Consider the following 6,134-nt stretch of genomic DNA (forward strand, 5'->3'; position numbering starts at 1 on the left):
AATGATGAAGCAGCCGCTAGATGCAAATGACAGCTCTCTGCTATGAGTAATTGTTCACTCAATTATCATCCATTTATCAAAGATACTGAATTCTTTCTGATAATGGTTTAGTATTACACAAATGAGGCTCCTTCCACACAGCTGAATAAAAAAAATCTCACATTTTCTGCTTTGAACTGAAATATATAGCAATGTGGACTCAGATAACCCAGTTGAAAGCAGATATTGTGGGATTTTCTGCCTTGATATTCTGGGATATAGGGCTATGTGGAAGGACCCGAAATGTGTACTGCGATTCTCAGATGATGATTCCAATTTCCTGTTTCAAATTTAACAGTAAAATCTACATTTTGGAAAAGAAAAACTTAATTATAACAAATCATGCAAGGGAGAACATTTAGAAGCAAAACACATATTCACATAATATGTCTGTATGTGCCTTCAACTCATCTGTCAACTCCTGGGCAGATAGTGAGTTTAAGATTGGTAGATATGTCTGGGTCTGTTCATTTGTTAGTGTAGTTTGTGTGTGTATATGTTTGTGTAGGCGGATGCTTAGTTGGTGTGTTTGTTTCTGATTTACTTTTGTAGTTTGTTGGAGTAGCTAGTTTGCTGTGTAATTTTAGCATTATATATTATTTAAAATCTTTTTACATTATTATTACTTTTTACGTCTGTATTTTACTGAATAAAAAATTAGTTAAAATAAATGTATGGCGACCCCATGAATTTCACTGGGTTTCCTTAGGCCAGGAATACTCAAGAGATGGTTTTGCCATATCCCTCCTCTCAAATCCAATTTGCAGCACTTGATATTTATTTATGGCCTCTCATCTAGTTAGTAACCATAGCTGACCCTGCTTATCTTCCAGACAGGAGCAGCTGTTTTTAGGATATTGAGATTGTTCATGTAATAATTTCAGCACGACTGAAAGAGTGCATGATGAATTCATACAATACAATTATCAAGGCAGCAAGAGTGGTTTATAAATTTGACATTTGATTTCAAAGAGCACTCAAAGTAAACCCTTGTTAAGGTAGAAACTTAACAACGAACACAGAACCTTGCTACAAATATTCAACCTTCTATCATTCTTAACCTTCTACTTCTATTAAGATGAAAACTGCACATTTTTCATTGGCACACTTAGCATGCCACAGTGTATGATAAATGTGGACATGATAATCACCAGCGTTCCTACCAGCATTGGAACTGCATAAGTGTATGTCTCAGAAACAGAATCATAACACCACAGAGTTGGAATGGCCCCCAAAGACCACTGAGTCCAACTTCATGTTCAGTGGAAGAAATTCCAAGTAGAACATCCCTAGCAGGTAGCCCTCGAACCTATTTTTAAAGACCTACAGAGAAAGTGACTCAATTATCTGTGAGTTATTGTCCCTGTAGTTGTAGAGAAATCCTCTCTCCAACCCACATTTTGAGACAAAAGCCTCAATGCCACAGAAAAAAAACAAGATCCTGATTTTTTCACCATTGCTAAACAAATGTGAGAGTAGAGCATGCATTGTCCTAAATCCATAATGTATGCCAAAGCATTGCACTAACTTGGGGGGGAGAAGGCTATGCTCCCAATGACCATAGTAGCTGGCTTAATTAACAAGGCCAGCCAAAAACTGCACACCCCTGCTTAAAACAAGCTATTCTGAAAAAATAATTGAAAACACCAGAACTGTGCCTCCTTATATCCAGCAACCATTTGTATGACTTTTTTCTCACATTACACAGCGAGTCCTTCCCCACATTCCTTTACAGCACACACCCTTCAAACTGTGGCCCTCCAGCTGTTGGGCCTCCAACTCCCAGAAGCCCTAGCCAACTTGCTCAATGATCAGGAATTCTGGAGTTGGAGGCCCAAAGAGCTATAGGGTTGCAGTTTGAGAACTCCTGCTTTACAGCTTTTACACATGCATCCAAACTTCCTTCGTATAAACTTTGTTCATCTTCTTATATACAATCCTTGGGTACCATGCCTACCATAGTTCCTTCTTAGCATAGCATCTCAAATTTATCATGGAGCCATAGCTCCAAACCAGCATGTGCCAGAATCCAGTTTTAGTTTGTTCTAGAACCAAAACAACAAATGATGAGGGGGTGGGGGGATAGTAAACATCAATGAGAGAACATGATCTCTCAGTGATAGAAGTAATTAAAGCCTATAAACTAGTGTGCAAGCATTTTGCCAAAATAAAGTCTCCATGGCTGGGCATGCTGATGAAAGAATAGGCTCCTTTCCCAATACATTAAGGTCCCTTCTACACTGCCATATAAAATCCAGATTATCTGCTTTTAACTGGATTATATGGCAGTGTAGACTCAGATAATCCAGTTCAAAGCAAATAATGTGATTTATCTGCTTTGATAACCTGGAATATATGGTAGTGTAGAAGGGGGCTTGCCTTTAGAGGGCAAGCTGTTTTTTTCCACACAACAGGCACATAGGTACTTCACACACCTTGAAGTGAGCTGTTACCCTGAACGCCCTACCCTGGCTTCACTTAATAACTCAGGGCCCTTCCACACAGCTATGACTCAGAATATCATGGCAGATAATCCATAATATCTGCTTTGAACTGGATTTTGAGTCCACACTGCCATATAAATAAACAAATGAAATAAATAAATAAATATAATCAAGTTCAATGAGGATTTTATACAGCTGTGTGAAAGGGGCGTCAATCCATTCTATTCAATTGGGTCTGTCCTAGATGTAAGGATTGTTAAGGAGAACTCTTTACATGTACATAATAAGGTAAGCCACATTGTAATCAGGTTTGCTTATTCCAAAATTACATGTCCACACTTGAGTAATTCTTGTTTAGTCAGAGAAGTTGATTTTTCTCTGGCCCTTTATACTCATCTGTATAAAATCCAGATTTGCTTTGAACTGGATTATATGGCAGTGTAGACTCATATAACCCAATTCTAAACAGATAATGTGGATTATCTGCTTTGATAACAAGGATTATATGGCATTGGAGAAGAGGCCTCAACCTTGCCTTTAGAGGGCAGGCAGTTTTCTCCTCACAACAGGCACATAGATATGTAGGCCCCTTCCACGCAGCTAAATAAAATCTCACATTTGAACTGGAATATATGGCAGTGTGGACTCAGGCAACCCAGTTCAAAGCAGATATTGTGCGATTTTCTGCCTTGATATTCTAGGAAATAGGGCTGTGTGGGAGGGCCCTTAAAATCTATGGATAACCCTTCACACACCTTGAAGTGAGCTCTTACCCTGGGCGCCCTGGCATGGCTTCACTTAAAAACTCTGGGCCCTTCCACACAGCCATATAACCCAGAATATCAAGGCAGATAATCCACATTATTTGCTTTGAACTGGGTTATCTGAGTCTATACTGCCTTATAATCCACTTCAATGTGGATTTTATACAGGTGTGTGGAAAGGACAGGGATTATATGGCAGTGTAAATCCAGCCTCAGATAATCCATTCAAAGCAGACAATATGGATGATCTGCCATGATACATCTGGATTATATGGCAGTGTAGATCCAGCCTCAGATAATCCAGTTCAAAGCAGATAAAATGGATGATCTGCCTTGATATTCTGGATTATATGGCAGTGTAGAAGGGCCCTCAGGCCCCTTCCACACAGTTGTAAAATTGATATTGAACTGGGTTATATGGTAGTGTGGACTCAGATAACCCAGTTCAGAACAGATATTACATATGATTTACCTTGATATTCTGGGGGCCCTTCCACACAGCCATATAATCCAGGCTCCTTCCACACAGCTGAATAAAATTCCACATTTTCTGCTTTGAACTGGGTTATCTGAGCCCACACTGCCATATGTTCCAGTTCAAAGCAGAAATTGTGGAATTTTATTTAGCTGTGTGGAAGGAGCCTGGATTATATGGATGTATGGAAGGGCCCTCAGACTTAAAGAACCTGGAGGGAAAACGCCGGAAGTTAAGAAAATGGGGAAGTCGGGAGCAATAAAGTATAGGCCTCTTTCAGGCAGCTGAATAAAACCCCACATCATCTGCTTCGAATTGGAATATATGGCAGTGCGGACTCAGATAACCCAGGGCCCTTTCACACAGCCATATAATCCAGAATATCAAGGCAGGAATTCCACAATATCTGCTTTGAACTGGGTTATGTGAGTCCACACTGCCTTATATTCCAGTTCAAAGCAGAAAATGTGTTATTTCATTCAGCTGTGTGGAAGGGGCCCCAGTTCAAAACAGATATTGTGTGATTTTCTGCCTTGATATTCTGGGTTATGTGACTGTGCGGAAGGGCCCTTAGTAATGGCAGAACCTGGAGGACAAGGCGAGAGACAAGAAAAGGTGCAGGGATCCTCAGAGAAAGCGCCAGGTTTAGTTTTATTCTGTAATTGCTTTGGCAAACTTTCGGCCTCCCTCATCCTATTCTTTTTTGTCCCTGCCTGCCGCCCGACAAAGCCGTTATAGCCGAGAACGGGAAAGCCCGTTTATTAGTCGTCGGAGGGGGCGAGCCGAGGGCCTTGGAAGTGGGGGAAGATGAAGCCAGGGCCCCTCTTCCCGGCTGTCCATCCTTCCTTCCCCGCCACCACGTTCCCGACCCCGGCCAGGTCCCCACCTTAGGCCACCCGACAGTCTGTGGTGCGGCCTTCACAACCGGGAGATATAAAGCCCACCAAATCCGGGTTCTGTCGTAGGATTTCCCTAGCATCACTCTCGCCGTGGTCCCTGTGCAAGACCGCTTAAAGTACACACTTACCGAGGCCAAAGGAACCGAGACCTTCCACACGGAGCAGGCCAAGATGGCGGGCGGATAGCCAAGCCGGCGGCACCTACTGCCGTCTGACGTCAGCACGCACGCAGCCGCCGTGCACCACGCGACCGGGGTTACCGCTACGTTCTGGAGGAAGTGGGCGGGGGAGAAAATAGCGGCCTTTTGCCTTAGCCTTGGAGCGAGCTTCCTCCAACTGCGGCCTTCCAGCTGTTCCAGCCTCCAACTCCCAGAAGCCCTCGCCAGCCTGTGAAATGGTCAGGAATTCTGGGAGTTGGAGGCCAAAACCGCTTTCAGTTGTAGGATGCCAGCAAAGGGAGGAAAGCAGTGGCTCAAACTGTCTTGCGCCTGCCTGAACTTCAGGGAAATGTGTGTGTGGATGATGGGTCAGGATTTATGTGTGGCTGACGAAGAGCCCTTCCAGACAGGCCCTATATCCCAGGATCTGATCCCAGGTTTTTGGTTTTTTTTTTTTTGCTTTAAATTAGATTATATGAGTCCCCATTGCCAGATACTCTGGGATAAATAGAAAACCTGGGATATAGGGCCTGTCTGGAAGGATCCTAAGGCCCCTTCTACACTGCCATATAATTTAGATTATCGAAACAGATAAATCACATGATCTTCTTTGAACTGGATTATATGAGTCTACACTGCTTTATAATCAATTTCAAAGCATATAATCTGGATTTTATATAGCAGTGTAGAAGCGGCCTAAGGGCTCTTCCACACTGTCATATAATCCAGATTATCAAAGCAGATAATTCACATTATCTGGCTTGAACTGGATTATCTGTCTACACTGCCATATAGTCAGTTCAAAGCAGATAATCTGGATTTTATATGGCAGTGTAGAAGGGGCCTAAGTAAGCAACAGCTTCAAAAGCAGACCTGAAGGGCACAGTTTTATACAGATAGGGTTTTTTTTAGCCTTTGTCAATAATGCAAGTGAGAATGTTTATGCTTGATTTAATTTTAAGATACATACTGCATGATAAGGAATATAATTAATTATAAAGTGTTTCTTTTTTTCACAAAATGGAAATTTTTGAGGTTTGCCGGATCTTTTCATGAATGAACATTTGAGCAGAATTAACAATCAAGAAATAATGATTCATTATTTAGGAAAAGATTTCCATATGCCTGGTGTTAAGTCTGAGGGCCCTTCCACACAGCCTTATATCCCAGAATATCAAGGCAGAAAATCCAACGATATCTGCTATGAACTGGGTTACCTGTGTCCACCCCCAGATAATGTGGGGTTTTCTACCTTGATATTCTGGGATACAGGGCTGTATGGAAGGGCCCTAAATTATCTGAGTTTATACTGCCATATATTCCAGTTCAAAACAGATAATTGGGGATTTTATTCA

At 41.9% G+C, this 6,134-nt stretch overlaps 1 protein-coding gene across 9 annotated transcripts in view; it reads right to left on the reverse strand.

Annotated features, from left to right (window-relative positions):
- prrc2c (proline rich coiled-coil 2C) overlaps positions 1 to 4,883 on the reverse strand; it is an 81,843-nt gene extending 76,960 nt beyond the window's left edge. For all 9 annotated transcript variants that reach the window (XM_008117819.3, XM_008117817.3, XM_008117815.3 and 6 more), the window contains exon 1: positions 4,750 to 4,883. The gene's annotated coding sequence lies outside the window, so the exon portion shown is untranslated. The remainder of the gene's footprint in view (positions 1 to 4,749) is intronic.
- Positions 4,884 to 6,134: the final 1,251 nt, after the last annotated feature.

The sequence above is a fragment of the Anolis carolinensis genome, chromosome 4 (assembly GCF_035594765.1).
Source record: "Anolis carolinensis isolate JA03-04 chromosome 4, rAnoCar3.1.pri, whole genome shotgun sequence".
In the NCBI taxonomy this organism is placed as follows: domain Eukaryota; kingdom Metazoa; phylum Chordata; class Lepidosauria; order Squamata; family Dactyloidae; genus Anolis; species Anolis carolinensis.